The sequence below is a fragment of the Cavia porcellus genome, unplaced genomic scaffold (genome assembly GCF_034190915.1).
Source record: "Cavia porcellus strain 051 isolate PalLab524CR breed Dunkin Hartley unplaced genomic scaffold, mCavPor4.1 scaffold_10, whole genome shotgun sequence".
Classification (NCBI taxonomy): Eukaryota; Metazoa; Chordata; class Mammalia; order Rodentia; family Caviidae; genus Cavia; species Cavia porcellus.
The window spans coordinates 51,145,995-51,162,219 of NW_026947493.1; positions in this window are offsets into that span (position 1 = coordinate 51,145,995).

Genomic DNA, 16,225 nt, shown 5'->3' on the forward strand with positions numbered 1-16,225 from the left:
AACAAGAATCAGCATTATCTAGACACATCTCTACAGAGAGACCCAAAAGTTAGCACTTGAAAATCCTTACCGTAAGACAGAGTACAGCATACTCAAAGAGAAAAAAGATCTCTGCAAGGCAGCTTGAGCATGAGGAGTATTTATGAGCAGAAAGCTTGCAGATATAGAGTCATCGGGCTTTGAATGACACAGCTGAGTTAAGGCCACAGGTCTGTATATTCTGAGCAATAGGGAACCACCTATGAAAATGTGCATATATTGTGTATGGTGTGTGTGAAGGGAGAGGTATGGAACGAGAAATGCAGTAGAGAAACTTTAATACCAGTTTTTCTTTGCATTTTACTACTGTGGTTGCAGTACGGAAACAAATTTATGTGGGGGATCTGTGAAAAAGCCATTGTGATACCCTAAGCCAAAATTGAGTATTGTCTGTGTTAGAATAGTGGTAGTGGAGATGAATAGATAACAACTGAATCGAGAGCTCTTTAGGAGGCAAAACCAATGGAACTTGGATGTTGGGAAGTGACGAGCGGGAAAAACTTTGAGTGACTTAGATTTTGACTCGAAGAACTAGAGGGTTATCATCTCATGTGGAGAAAAGGAAAGAAAAACAGGTTTGTGTGAGAAGATCTGAGATTTATTAAGAGAACTTTCAGATCTCTGAGAGTAGTTGAGTCATAACATTTAGTATTAGCTCTTTTAGTAACTTGTATCCATTTTTGTCCCTTTTGATTCATTTTTTATAGGTAATCCAGAATCACCTTACAAAATCCAAAATGTAATTACAATGTTGCTTCTGCTTAAAACCCTTAAGAGACTTTTCACTGCACTTAACACTGAAAAGAAAAAAGAAGGCAGAATCTGAAACGCCTGCTTGATCTGGTTCCTGCTTGTTCAGTTAGTATTAGATCACGGCATGATGCCTCTTGCTTGTTAGATGCATGTGCTGTGCTCTGGCCTTGTTTCCTTGAGAGTACCACTTACTGCTTTTTATGTGGTTGACAATCATGGATTGTTTATTTATTACCTATACTTCAGTTATTGGCTTGACTTCTTTAAATAGATTTTTTTTCTGCCATATGTTCTCTTGGCTTTCATAGTTCTTTTTACACAATTTATCACTGTAGAACTTACAATTTTTTGTTATTGTGAGACTATTAATCTTCCCTATCTGTATGGAAGCTTACATATGGGTAAGTAATATGTTGTAGTTTATTCTAGATGTTGTAGTAGGCAGAAAAACAGCCACTGTCCCTAAATATTTCCTTTGCCCTAACCTGGAACTCAGGAATATGGTAATTTACATGCCACTGTAGATGGAATCAGGTGGAGGGCTTTGATATGGGGAGATTGTCTAGGAGGGTACCATGGAGGACGTGGTATTATTTTATGACTCTATATGAGGAGATGACTTTGTTGGATGTGGTCTGTGAAAGAGATGTGGGGACAGAAGACCAAAAGAGGTTGTGTTGTTAGTTTGAAGATGAAAAAGAGACTGAAATCCAGGAATGTAGGCAGCCTCCAAAGCTGGAAAACTCAAGGTCAGGCGTTGTTACTTAGACTCTGTAGAAAGGAGTGCAGCCCTGTGGTGCACTAAGCCTGGCACAGCAAACCCTGTGTTGCACTTCTCACCTATTAAACTAAGATAATTTGCATGTTATGGGAAGACAGAAGGTGTGTGTTAGTTTGTTACAGCAGTAGTAGAAGAATAATACAGATGTAATGAATTATGTTTATGGTACAAGTGATTCAAAGTATAATTTTGGTCCATTGGCTTCCTAATTTAGAAATTACATAATTTTAACAGGATGTTGAGTCTCATGAAAATGTAGTGTTCTTCATAATCAATAGCAAAATTATGTCTAACTTTTATCATCTTTATTGAATTTACAACGACATTCACAATAATATGAAGTTTTACTTCAGAAAAAAATAAACTTGCAAGATGCTACATTGATTCTGTGTATTGTATGAAGAAATTATTGAATCGTTATAAAAATATATGTAGGTTATTATTTATTTTACCATATGATGTAAAATCGGCATTATTTAGTTCTTGGAAAAGCTTCTTTTGCTAATAAATCCAAAATACTAAAAATAATCATTTCACAATTTCACAAGAAATCATGGAATTCAAATGAGTTAAATCAATTTATAAGGAACACATTTTTTTTCTTTTTTTTTCTTTTGAGACAGCGTCTCACATTGTAGTTCAGGCTGGCTTTGAACTCACAACAATCTTCCTGGTTCCACTTCCTGAGTTCTGAGATTTGGGTTGGCTGAGACAACTTTCACTATGTAACTCAGACTGGCCTAGAACTCATGGTCCTCCTGTCTCAGCTTCCTAAGTGCTACAATTACAGATATGTATCACAATGCTGAGATAAAAATAATTACCTGATGTACCAAATACTAATGTATTATAGCATAATAGATAAATTTACTATCTGAAATTCCTTGTTTATCCTTTTCCTTCAAGCACAATTCTTTTCAATTGACTGTTTCTCATTGGAACAGTTGCTGATGTATCTTGATCAGACTTATTCTTTCTGGTTTTCAGCTGGTCAGAGCTCTCATTACAGCCTCATGGTAGAGATCAGCAAAGCTTTAGAACAAGTTATACATTCATCATCAACTCTCTTGAGAAACAAATTTTACTACTAAAGTGTAACTAAATGTACATTTTCCCTTTTGCCTTTTTCTTGACAAAGATATTTATTACAAAATAAAACAGCGTATTTTGTGGCTTGTTTTATAACCTGATTGCCTATCCACTATGTCTCATTGCATGTAGTTCCAACCTAATCAATCAGTTTGTGTCTCTGTCACTGGGACCGGAAGGAATTGACTGCTATGGTAAGCAGGATTCATCACGTAAAAGTGCTTAAGGCACTTGCTCATGAATACTTTGAGCATGGTAAGTTTGTATGGCTCTATTATCTGTCAGATGAATTCTTAAGGGACTTTTGTCTCTTGCCTCCTTCAAAACAGGTTTATCAGGAAAATGAGCAAACCATGCTAATCTGCCAGTGTCTATTCCTCCTCATGAAGCACTTCCACCCTGATGCAAATTCACCTCTGGTTCCTCTAGTTTGCCCACAGTGTGCACAGGCCGAGGCACGCCTGCTTTCATAATATAAAGGCCCTTGTTTTGAGAACTACCACGTGCTTTTCTTCCATACCTGTGTTCCTCAGCCATTCCCCAAAATGACTCGAATTTCTCAAAAAACTGAAAGTCTGGGAAAACATGAAATCTAGAGTAACTGCTGTATTAGCTTCTCTCTTGAAATAACTTTTTCAATTTATCAAACACAACTTTCCATTTACAAAGTCAAAATGTGAATTAATTTTATCTTTTGTCATCTGGGGATCAAAACCAGGAGCACCACTAAGGTATGTCCCCGGCCCTTTTTATGTATATATTTTGGGGCAACATTTCAATAGAAGAAGGGTAGCTCTCATAAAAAAAAAAAAAAAAAAAAAAAAAAGACCTTTGCTGCCACCTTGATCTCCAAAAGGGCAGACCAAGTAAAACCCTTTTCCCTGGGCTGCTATTTTAGTTTCAGTCTACACAATGTCCTGCTGATCCCAATGACTTTTCTCAGCTCTGTTGCTCTTGTAACTTTCATGGGCCCTGAGAATAGATTTCTCTGCTTATGAAATGAACAGTTTGCTTTGCCACACACTTGCTCCCATTTCTACCCAATGTCCTTGCTAGACGTCTAAAGTGATGTGTCTCCTAAACCTTGGACTGTGACTTCCAAACTTGTGAGCTAAAGTAAACCTTTACTCTTTATAAATTAGTTAACTCTGGTATTTCATAACAGTAACAGTCACAGCTGACTAACATACCCGTATATTTTGGAGAAGGTCCTCTAAGCATCATGAGATGTAAAAGAAAGACATACCTAGTAGCTGAGAAATGAATTTGGCCAAAGATATTCTGTAACTAAAAATGTATCTGGTTCATTAGCAGGCCATAAACCTCAGACATACTGCCTTTTCCTTAAGCTACTTTTGGAGCAGAAATAAAATGTATCCTGCTACAAGTTCCTAACATTCCATTGTAATTCTTTACACAAACATTAGCAAAAGAAATATGTAAGCAGGGCTATGATTAGTGCTACATAGGGTTAAAGAAAATCAAATCTACACCACTTTCTATAAAATATCTAGAACCTAGACAGTAAAAACATATTATTGAGGAAATAAATACGCATTATGTATGATTCTATCTTGTAGAAAAATTTTAAAAAAGAACAGTGCAGGATTACTAAAAGTCAAAGTTGACATAGGTTACAATTCCATCTGAAATTAGAGATAAGATTTGGAGAAACTAAGGAAAGAGAAATCATTACTTATCTACCACTAGCATAAATATATTTTCTTACTCCACTTTTCTCAGTAATTTTATTTTTTATCAGTACATATTTATAGTACATAATGATCTTATCCATTATAGAAAGATGGTGCACATACAAAACACATCTTAATTATTTTTATTTTTTATCCAATTTCCTTATCTTCCTATCTTATTCCTTCCTGTTCTTATTCCTATCTTATCTTCCTATCTTATTCCTTCCTGTTCAAGGAATATTGGTGTCCTGATCCAAACTCCAGTGAATCTTATTACCGAGCTCGTGATTTTAATCACTAAGTGTCCCGGTTAATCTTAATTCCAATTTGACTGCATTAAAAAGATCCAGTGAATGTACTGGATCACAGGTGTTCTGTATTCACTGGTGGATTAATCCAATGATGGTCACAGCTGGATGTGGTTAGGAGGTGGAGCCCAGAGAGAGACAAGTCATTAAGGGTGTGTCTTTAGAGGGGACATACCCTGCTGATGTCCTTTTTCTGTGTTTTGCTTCCTGGAGCCATGCAGTAAGGCCTTATCTCTACCACACCTTTCCACCATGACACTCCTGTCTTGGAACTAGCTGACTATTGATTGAAATCTCTGAAACCATCAACTGAATGCAACATTTCCTCCTTTAAATTGCGTATGTCAGGCATTTTGTTCCAGAAACAAGAATGCTGATGAATATATTAAGACATCTGCTACTTTCTGGTTTATGAATTCCTTTTCCCACTATTCCATAGTGGGGAAATGCTACACCACTGAGTATATAATGTTTCAATTGTGTTTTCGTTAAGAACATGATTATAAAGGAGAAAAATCCAAGTTTGAATATAAGAATAAAGTTTCTCTAAAAGCAATTTAGTGTTTTATGGTTTTTAATTATATCCCAAGTATATACTTAATAGGTGAGAATTAATAAGAATTTCTAAAGTATGAGTGATGCTTCAAAAACAGATACACAGTGTATTTATTAGCATGAGTACTCACTGGTAGCAAGGAAATGAATGAACCCATGGCAAAAGGAGGGTTCTCAGATCCATTAATCTTCATGGAAAAAATTGCATACAATCTTTAAATTTGCAAGGTACTTTAGCAAGCAAAGGAATAAGCAAGAAATCTGTTCTTAAGGAAGAAAGAAAAAAAGATGAGATATACTAACGAGGCAGCTTGGAAAGGCTTACATTTGCACTGTTTGTACCATTTATAAAAAGTTCTTCAGTCTCCAAAGCTGTTGTCACTCCATCACCCTTTATAACACTAAATTCACTTTTTTTTTGTACTTTAACAGCAAAGGATGTTATCACTTACACTGAGGTCACTAAAAGGGTAATATTACTCTTGGTGATGCTAATGAAATGGTACAGTGGCGACATGAGTTAATTGCATAGTTACCACACAATTACCAACTTATCTTCTACTGATGGTAACAGGGAATGTAAGAGAATATATTAAGCATGGCACGGAATAATAATGTAATAGTGTCGGTAGCATATGATATTTTTATTAACAGGTTTATTCACATAGTACAGGATTAAGGAAATGTAACTTTTCTCATATTTGATGTCCCATGCTGCTTAAAAGTACATGTGATAACAATGATTTGGGAGGGTTTTGTTTGTTTGTTTTACTCTTTAACTCTTAATTGTTTAGGTTTTAAAAGCCTGGCTGAGGCTGGGTGTGGTGGCACTTGGGAGGCTAAGGCCCACAAATTCAAGGCCAGTTTGGCGTATATAGCAAGCTTAAGGTCAGCCTGGACTACAAAAGGAGACCCTGCCCCTAAAAACAAAAATAGAAACAAAAACCTCTCTGATAATTTTATTTTTATTTATTTAACAAAATAAAATTTAATGTTCTGCTACAAAGTTAATTATTTTTATTCCTGAACTAAGCTTCAGTTTGACTTTGTTTTCTATTGTATGAGACTTAAAAGGTACAGAGAGACTTCATACTGTAGGCTCATTTTTCAACACAGAAAACAATTTATTGAAAAACATTTTTAGATGAAAAGAAATTTCTTTTTATAGTGTCTGATTATTTCTTAATTTCCACTTATTTTCAAAGTTTCAAATGTTTCAATTGTAAACATTTTTACAAATCTTTCAAAAAGCAAAAAGACTTTACTTTCAAAATCAACCTTTACAGATATAACTAAGATATGATGAATTGATTTGAAATATGTAGTTCTAAGAAATCATACCATTTTAAAATAAAGTTTAGTGGTTCTTTGAAGGATAACTTCAATAATAGGTAGGAATTGATTGCTTCTGTAAAGTTATCTGTAGTATCTCTGAACTTACCTCTTGAGAAACTTCACGCAGAATGTCAAGCATAAAAGCATACTTCACCTATCCAGAGAGATGTAGAGTGATTATAAGTGTGAACTTTCTGTGAAAACAATCTGTTGTTAAACACACTTTTCAATTATAATCAACTATAACCTCTACACATTTGTTGCTAATGAGCCACAAGTGAACAGAGCAATAAAAACTAAGCTAAAAACCATTAGCTCAAAAATCTACATTAATTACAAAGCACCTGTAGATATCAGAGACACAGTAACAGACAGGACCAATACAGCTCCTAGAATTCATTGCTTCATCTTTTCTAACATTATATAATCTGTTTAATACCACATATTAAATCAGTTTCAGATAATTTATCTAGAATAGATTCTGTCCTATGTATGCTGGACAATACAGCAGTAGACACTTTCTTTTCTAATTGCTTGGCCCAAACTGGTCTTTCTCTGAATCTGTCATGAATGTGGGCTCAAGAGAATTTCCACACTGGAAAGTACATATGGGACTGTATTCCCTTTCCATTGTTAAGAAAGCAAATTCTGGACAGTTTAGGAGCTGAGCTGATTCCACTCTCCTATAGAAGTGACCCCTGTCATATGTGCCCTTAACTGTCTTGGGCTGGTAGTTAAACAGGCTGCCAAAGAATTTGGAGGTTCATCAAGAAGGATTAGTACAGGCACCCAAAGTGTACTCAATGGAATAGCAGTATCAGCAGCATGTATCAGCAGCATGTGGGAACCTCTTAGAACTGTGGATTCTAAAGCAGTTGTGGTGGCGCTTTTACCTGTAATCTCAGCACTCCTGAGAGTGCTGAGTTGAGGCAGCTCTGAAGAAGTGTGACTGTTCCCTTGAATGTGAGAGGTTTTTTGCAACATGGAGAACGTGTTCTCTCTTATTATATATGAGCAACTTTTTTAACCCCAACAGGTCCCCAGGAGATATGAGACAGCATCCTTAAGGTCGTCCATCAGATTGACTGTGCACTGCAATTTAGGGTTCAGAGTTTTCCTCACGGATGCACTGATCTTCATGCAATAGAAGTGTCGTGGTTGACCATTCAGATAGTTCTGTAATTCTGACAATCAGATCTTCATCGTACCCTTAACTCTGTCTGAAATAAAGGTTTTTAGACTAAGACAAAGGCTTCTTGGATTTCATATTTAGGTAGAAGCATGTGCTGCTTAATAGAGATATATTCTAAAAAATAGGTCTTTAACTGAGTTAGCAGAGTGGGCTTACATAAATGTAAATGGCCCAAGTCCATCAGTCAATGGGACTTTTGATGCCATCAAAGAGGAGGTAATCCAGGATGGTGGCAACGCCTGTTATCCCAGCATCTAGGAGGCTGATGCTACAGGATCACAAGTTGGGTCCATGCCTGGACAACTTGGAGACACCTCCTCTGAAAATAAAAAAGAAAAAGGCTGGAGAATGTAGTTCAGTCAAACGGCCTTGGATTCAGTCTTCAGTACTATAGCACATACCCCCCGACCCACTCAGTAAATGTGAGATATTTGAAACTGTAAGCCAGTATTACAGGGCATACTGTTTTTTTTTGTTTTTTTGTTTTTTTTTTTTTATCAGTACTGGGGATCAAACTCACGACCGCCTGCTTGCAAGGCAGTTGCTTATGCCGCTGAGCTAAATCCCCAGCCCGGGGTAAATAATTTTTAGAAGTACAAAGGACTATAATCTGAAATAATGTTTAGAAGTGTAGTATGGTTAATACAGAAACCAACAATGGTTACTTATTTTCATTATCAAATATTGTGTGTTATACAGAATCCTTGTGCTAAGCTTCTGTATGACTGTCAGTGCAGTATGCACGTTAACACTCAACATACACAAACTGGTGAGTAGTGTACTGTGTTGACATCGCATCAGCTACAACGTTACAGGGCAATAGGAATTTTCAGCTCCATTGTTTTATGGGACCACCAGGGTACGTACTGTCTATCCTCAACCAAACATCATTGTATAGCACATGACTATGTTTCCTGCCGGTTAATAGCCCTCAATCTGCAGAGTGAATACAATTTAATAGTAATCACTGAATTCATTTGTCCTGTAGGCATTATTACTCCCATAATTTTTTAGATACCTGGATCATTATATTTTTCACAACATTTCGCTTCACCAGGAGGTCTTTCCAAGTCTCTTCTGTGAAAATTATTCTGCCACTTTGTTCTAGGTCTTGCTTCTAAACTATCTACCAATAGTGGTGGTGTCCTCATCACCTGCTTAGACTAGGACATCTATGTGTCTCATTTATTGTTGGAGTTAGGAAGTATTTGAATCTAGCAACTCTACAAGTCTCCTAAATGTGTCTGCTTCTTTACAGCTCTGGTTGTAAATCAGCAAAATCATTTATTTTCTTGTAATGCCTTTCGAAATATAGGCAGTGGCAACAAATGTTACAGACATCTATTTTCAGAACATGCTTCCTAGAGCTCAACATAACTAGGTATATAAATCTGTCTTGAAGTTAGTACAGTCAATAGCTTTCCAAATGGTTTGTTGACACAGCTCATGGATTCTAGGTTTCGGATCCAGTTTTCTTACCTCTCACCACTCGTGTAGTCTCAGCTCTTTCATTATTGCCACATTTTGAAAGAGTTTTAGCATCTTTCTGAAGCAGTACCCCAGTTTTTGTTTTTGTTAAAATTGGCTAGCTGGTAATACCTTATCAGACAAAGGCACAAATTCCAGCTGAAACCATTGAGGTTGGTTTTTTTTTTCTACTTCATGCAACTATTTCTAATGGAACAGCTGGGGAGTCTTCTCCATACTGTGCCCATTCTTGCACGTAGGCCAAAGGAGCAGCCACTATCTGGATCATGACTATAGGCATCAAATTCTTGCTATTACATCGACTATCTTGGGGAATTCACTTAACCACCATCGAGGCAACCAACTCTAAATGGATCTTAATCCTCTTAATACAGGGGTACAATTCTGCTTCCTAACTATTGGGATTCTAATTCTTCCCTTCAATCCTATCTGCACAATATAGCCTACACAATATAGCCTATAGGCTTCTAAATGGAATGAGAGATACCAAACATACGAAATATAACTAACTCCATCTGAGCCAAAGGTGAACCACTGAGAACTTAACCAATGGGAAATAGTAGCTAGTAGAGATCTCACACAAAATTCTTCCTTGACATTCTCATCACCTTCTTATCAGTCAGGATCTGCTCCTGAGATTAAATTTCTACCTGCAATTTTCATAACAACAGTAATAACAAAATTATCATAAAGAATTCTTAAGCTGCACACATCAATATTCTAGTGTTTGGGGAAGCCAAAGTAGGAAGATCACAAATTTGAACTCAGCCAAGGCAACTTAGTCACTTAGCAAGACCTTGTCTCAAAATTTTATGAGACTGGGATTGTAGGTCAGTGTGATATACCTGAGCTCAGCTCCTAGCTCCTCGGTATTAAAAAAAAAAAAAAAAATCTTAAGCAGATAAAAGGTAGTTGTATTAGTGTACCCGAGGTATTATAACAAAATATTACAGAATAAGCATCTTAAATACAGAAATTTATTTATTGCAGTTCTAGGAGTCTACTAGTTCCAAATCAATGTTGTTTCCGATGTGTTTTCCAGCGATGGCTCTCTTTCTGACACGCAGATGACTTTCTCTTTTTCTTATCATATTACTTTTCTTTGGTGTAGGCGCATATTAGAAGCAAGAGAAGGAGCTCCTTCTTATCTCTCTATATAAAGGCATTAATCCTTTCAGACTAGGTTCCTCCATCATTACCTCATTTAAACTTAGTTACTTCCTTTGAGGCCATATTGCAATACTGCCACACAAGGGGAATCTCTAACAACACCCATTGTAGCCAGGCTCAGAATGAGGCATGACATTAATTTGGGGCAGCACATTTTATCTCATAATATACCATAATTTTGATGTAATTTTTAATGTCCTTAAGTAACTTAAACCTAAGACAATTTAACCATCACTGATGTAGAAGTTGGTTACGATCCAGAAGTTGACATTAAAGGATGCTTAGAATGCAAACTTTTAACAAATCATCTTTAATAAAGATTTTGATAGGCTAAATAAGATTAAAATATGAACAATACAGCTGTCATTAAGTCTGCCTACCTAATATCTACTACCTAGGAAAATTGGCCATAAATTCTTCCCGTTCTTGTATCTGTAAGCATAGCCATTTTGTTTTGATACCAGAGATTGGCCACATAACTTAACACTTTCCAGGAAAGTGTTACACCACTGAGCTAAATCCCCTGCCTAAGCATTGCCATTTTGTTATTCTCCAAAGAATTTGTCTCTTAAATCTCTAACTGAAAAATTTCAAATTTTTTTTCCCTTGGCAATTTGTTCACGAAGATAACTTCCCTTCATTCACAGTTGTAAACAAGGTCTTGATTCAGTTTTGGCCAATGAAGCATAAACATATGTCTGATACAGCATCTGATACAGAAGCTGGAGGTAAACCTTATGACTTGGATACTTGTTATTTCTCCTTTTTGTTTCCCAGAAAGAAGATGAATGAAAGAAGCATATTATAGCTATGAGCACAAGTCTCACATTAAGACTTGTGGGAGGAACACAGAAAGTGCTTGAGTCCTCAGCATATGTTTGGCTGCCCTTGTAGGATGCGACTGCTTAACCTTATCCTTTCATTACGTAAGGAACAACGAACTCTTTAACCCACTGGAGTAGGTAAACCTAAATACTAACTCAAGGTGATGACACAAGTGAAGGTACCAATGCTTTCAGCGTTGCTGGTTTGTGTAACTGTGATGATTGATAACACCATTTATCAGTGCAAAAAGGAACATAAATTTAGGGAGAAGATAACTTTTAGAATTACTGAACTTGAATTGTTTGTGAAAGATGTAAGAAATACTATTTAGTTTATTATTAAACCAAATTTTCTGTAATACTGATATGTAGGAGAGAAAGTTTTGAATTTCCATATATGATTTATGGAATCAGCAGTCAGCTATCTGTACATGATAGATAAAAATCATCAAAAGTATTCAGGATTGTGAAGAAAACTGGAAAGAATAAGTCTAAGAAAAATCTTAGGAAATACCAGTTGTTAAACAACAGTTGGATGAAAGAGTTAAGAAATACAGATAAAAGAATGCTTAAGAAGGTTAAACACAGACTCTGGTGGGCTTAATATAAGGATTGAACATGTCCTTATTGGATTTACCAATGAGGAACCCACTAAGGCCCTTTCGGAGAGCAGATTCCGTGGAGTGGAACCAACTAAAGCCGGATTAGGGTGGGTAGAGGAGTGAATGGGAAGGGTTGATAAGGAGACCATACATCTTCTTGGCTAGTGATTCTTGGCTATAATGGATAAAAAATACGGCAACACCAAAAGAGGACAGAATAGAAAGAGCAAATTTTTCTCTTGCCTTTTAATTTTTTTTCTTATCTTTCTTTTCTTTTTTTTTGGCAAGACTTGAACTTATTTATAGCCTGCAGGGAAGATGCTATTGAAGAGAGAGTTTGAAGATATAAGAAAAAGAAATAATTGATAGAACAAGGCCAGGCATAGACAGGAAGGGACGGGATCAAGAACACAGGTGGAGGGATTAACCTTAAACGGGAGTTGAATCTCCTCTTCCTGTGAGAGCGTCAATATTTCTTCCTGTGAAGGGGAAGGCACACTTAGATCTACATGGATACACAAGAGAGACACAAAGGGCCGGGCTGCTGCAGTCGGAGCCTTTATCTGTGGTCTGATCTTGATTGGAGGCATGTGAGAGATCAGGAAGGCCGAGCCAGTGGCTTCACTCCAGAGTGTTAAACCACGGCGGGAATCCCAAGCCAGCGGCTGTCAGCTTTTGAAACTGTTCACTACTTTTAAATTAATACCTACAAAACATACTGCTACTTAATCGTTAGCTCTTCACATGTGGTGGAGTAAAACAAAATTTAAAAAAATAGTTTATGTCATTTGCCCATTTTTCACCCAGTTTCTAAAATTATCAATACTCTCGGAAGAGAAAACTTGTCCTTGTGACACAGACAAAACCAATTTCATGGAGGGAATTTGAATCCATCTAATTAAGATGATTTAAAATTCTTAATACTTTAGCGCATATTTGTAAAGTAATTGTCTTTTAAAAGAGGGAATAGTTTATATAGAGAATAGAAAAATAGATTCAGGGCATACTGTATCTTGCTTATGAAATGAAATATGAAATTATGAGGAGTCAAGCTAATTGAGCTTATCGAGTCAGCTAAAGTCAGGTATAAATCTCTGACAATCTGTGGTAGGAATTTTCAAGAGCTGTTTTAGCAGAAGAAACTTCATTACTTGAAATTAAAGTGCAAGAGGGCAGAGACTGTAGGATTAAATTTATGATAAAAATTTACACTACATTCCTCAAAAATTGTTCTAAGTAGGTGAGGTACATGGATAGGTTACTTGCTTATTGCAATGTATAGTACTTGATTTTTATGAAAAGTGGTAATTAACTGATTGTATTTTGTTTTCAGTTGTGTATCTGATACTTTCCAGACCATCTGCTTTCAATCGAATGTTTCTTTTGAATGTATCCTGTCTCTGTTTCAACCAGCACCATGAACTGCAGTGGTGTCTTCTTGTTTTTTTTTTTTTTTTCCTCAAAGTGAGCCTGCCTGAAATGGACAATGAAGTTGGGCTTTGGCTTAAGGAACCTCATCTGTCCTGTGCTTTCAGCTTCAGATTCCCATCCTCAGCTTCCCTAACTGTAAAATGGTCCTGTTGATGCAAATCTTCCAGGTTTTTTTGCGAGTACTTGATGTGACATGTTAACTAATTAAATTTCCATGAAATAAGCACTCAGCATGGAAGGGATAAGAATAAACTATCAATTAAACATGACAACTTTGTTGTTTAATATAGCAAATCTATGTGTACAATATGTTGTCTAGTCTTAAATTGTACGAGTAAATCTGTACCTTTTTAAAATTTAGCTAAATAAAATTTTGAAGGAGTATAATGCTTATAACAAAGCACAAAAAGCAAGTGTGTAACACTTGCAAAAATAAAGCATAGATTTATGTACAAATTTTAAGTTTAAACAGAGCTAAAAACCTATTGGCTTTTTTTTAGAATTTTAAAATTTTCAAATCAGACTGATAGTGAATTTAATCAAAAAGGAGAGAAAAGAGTAAAGTCTACATGAAGAGGAAATTCAGAAGAAAAGCTAGTGTAATAATAAACCAATTATCTGAGCAAAAATCAATAACCTTAATGATTACTAAATGCAAAAGGAAATGGAGTGTAACTGAATGATTATGTCATAAAACTCCTTAACACAATTATTTATTTCATTTCCTTTAGCATTAGAGTCATATTTTTATTCTACTTCTTAGTCTTGCTTTGATTTGTGAATAAAACCTCTCAACATTGGCTGCAGATCTGGAGTTGTTTTTTTCTCTTATGCCCACTAGATGGCAGGTGTAGGATTCTGAATACCTTTTAGAAGCTGTATGCGGAGTTTTTTTGTTGTTTTTTTAAACAGTGGATGAGAAAACAGATTTGGTTTTAGAGTAAGAAATTTTAGAAACAACTCTTTCTCTTTCTTCATCCAATAATCTTATCCGTAGCTTAAAAGGAAAAGAAAAGAATATAAAGAAAAGAAGACTGGTAAAACTAGACAAGGAGTATACAGTTTCTAATCAGGGACTAGAATTCTAGAATTTGTTTTCTTTACTTTAGAATTGTAAAACTAAAATCCACCAATGACTGTACTAAACTAGACATACATTTTCACATGAAGCACTCAGTTTTTTTCTTTTTCATTTAGACACACGCAATTCAAAATGCAGTGTAAAGTACCATATAATGTCAATCCTTTTATTTTCTCACAGTGGAAGTCTCTGTGGAACTCTGCTATGCAAGGAATAGTTGGGGATTATGTTGTGAATTGGTAATCAATTTACTTTAATTTTCTTTATGAAAAGAGACGGTGGGAAATTAGAAAATTTTAGGAGATTCTTCTTTCCTGCTTCACCACAGTTTTGGTGAGAAGCTTTTCCCCTCTCACTTGAAGTTGAAATCACTGAGTTTTATGCTTTGAATGTGTGTGCCTGTCCACTAAAGCACCACAGCCAATCTTTGTTCCAGAGGAGTTCATTGCAGAGTAGGGTGTGTGCTGCAAAGACAAACAGGTTGCACAGATAGTTGCCAAGGGCACGGAATACATCTTTGCATTACACCTTGAACTAACGTGCTCATATCGCCTCTTTTTATTGCATACACCATAAATGACTGTAAAAGTTTGCAAATCTTGCAGAGACCTTGGCAATCAATACTTCAGCAGGAAATTCACTACGAGGGAGGGTGGAGAAAAGAAGAGATCCAGCCTAGGAGTTTGTTTTTTTGGCACACACACACACACACACACACACACACACACACACCCAGACTTGGACATTGAGAATTATTAAGTGCTGGATTTTCACAGCGTCTCATTCAGATGTATAACATAGACAAAACAGTTTCAGTATAGACCTCCAGTTTGAAAGTTGACTTTGTATTTTTATTAACACAACAGAGGAATCTGGGAACATTCCTGTGGCCTTCCTTACAAGGATTTAAACTGTTGCTACTGAAATGTGACATCAGCAGAAAATAAAGGTTCGTTTTTATGTGGGTCAACGTGGGCCAAGCAGGAAGACTAGTCTCCTATGCGAAGTCTTCATGTTTAGGCACGTTTAAAGTCTCTGATCCCCTTGGAAAATCCACGGCAAGGATCTGGCCAGCCTTCCTTCCCACCTTCCTTTAACCCTTACATCCTTGGATGGTAGCGGTGGTGGGGCCACTAATCAATCCCAGAGCTTTTGTTCAGCCAGCCTTCCTACTGACTGTTAGTAGTAGTGTTCCTATTATTGTTCTTATTTGTTTCGCAGCATTAAATATAAGTTAAAAACTGAGCGCCTCACAGAAAGCCTGACAAAGCAAATAACAGGCCCGGGCACCAACACCTCCGTACAAGAGCTCGGTCTGTTATTGCTCCCGGGAGCGGGGCGGAACTCGTTGGAGGTCACTGCAGAGAAGCCAAGCAGAAGAAACGCGGCCCGGCATCCTGTTCACTGCGGTGTGGATCGCAGTTTTACAGCACCGACAATCTGTGCCGAGTTTGGGCTGCTCCAGGAGAGTGGTGGTCAGAAGAAAACCCCCAGTGTAGGGCCTGGCTCTGTGGTGGAGGCGGAGCCGCCCCCACTCGCAGCTGCACCCCGCGGTCCAGCCCTTCCTCCCCCACGACCGGTATTCCTGCCTTCTCTTCTGATGCATAAAACATTCAGCGGCCCCGGGAGTTTTTTAAATTCTTGCAGAAGCTCTTTTACCCGCTGTTTGGACCCAGGTCAGGCACAGCCCCATCCTCTGAGTTGGGGGACGCACTCCGCGTAGCTGCGCTCTCTGAATTTCACCTGCGACTCTCTGTCCCCGGGAGGCTTTGCAGATGTCAGTGGGCTTTCCCCAAAAACGGTGGCAACAAAAGCAAAAGCACAACCTGAGCAGGGGGAACCCAGTGGGCTTTCTAGTTCTCGTTCTGTCTCTCTCTTCTCTC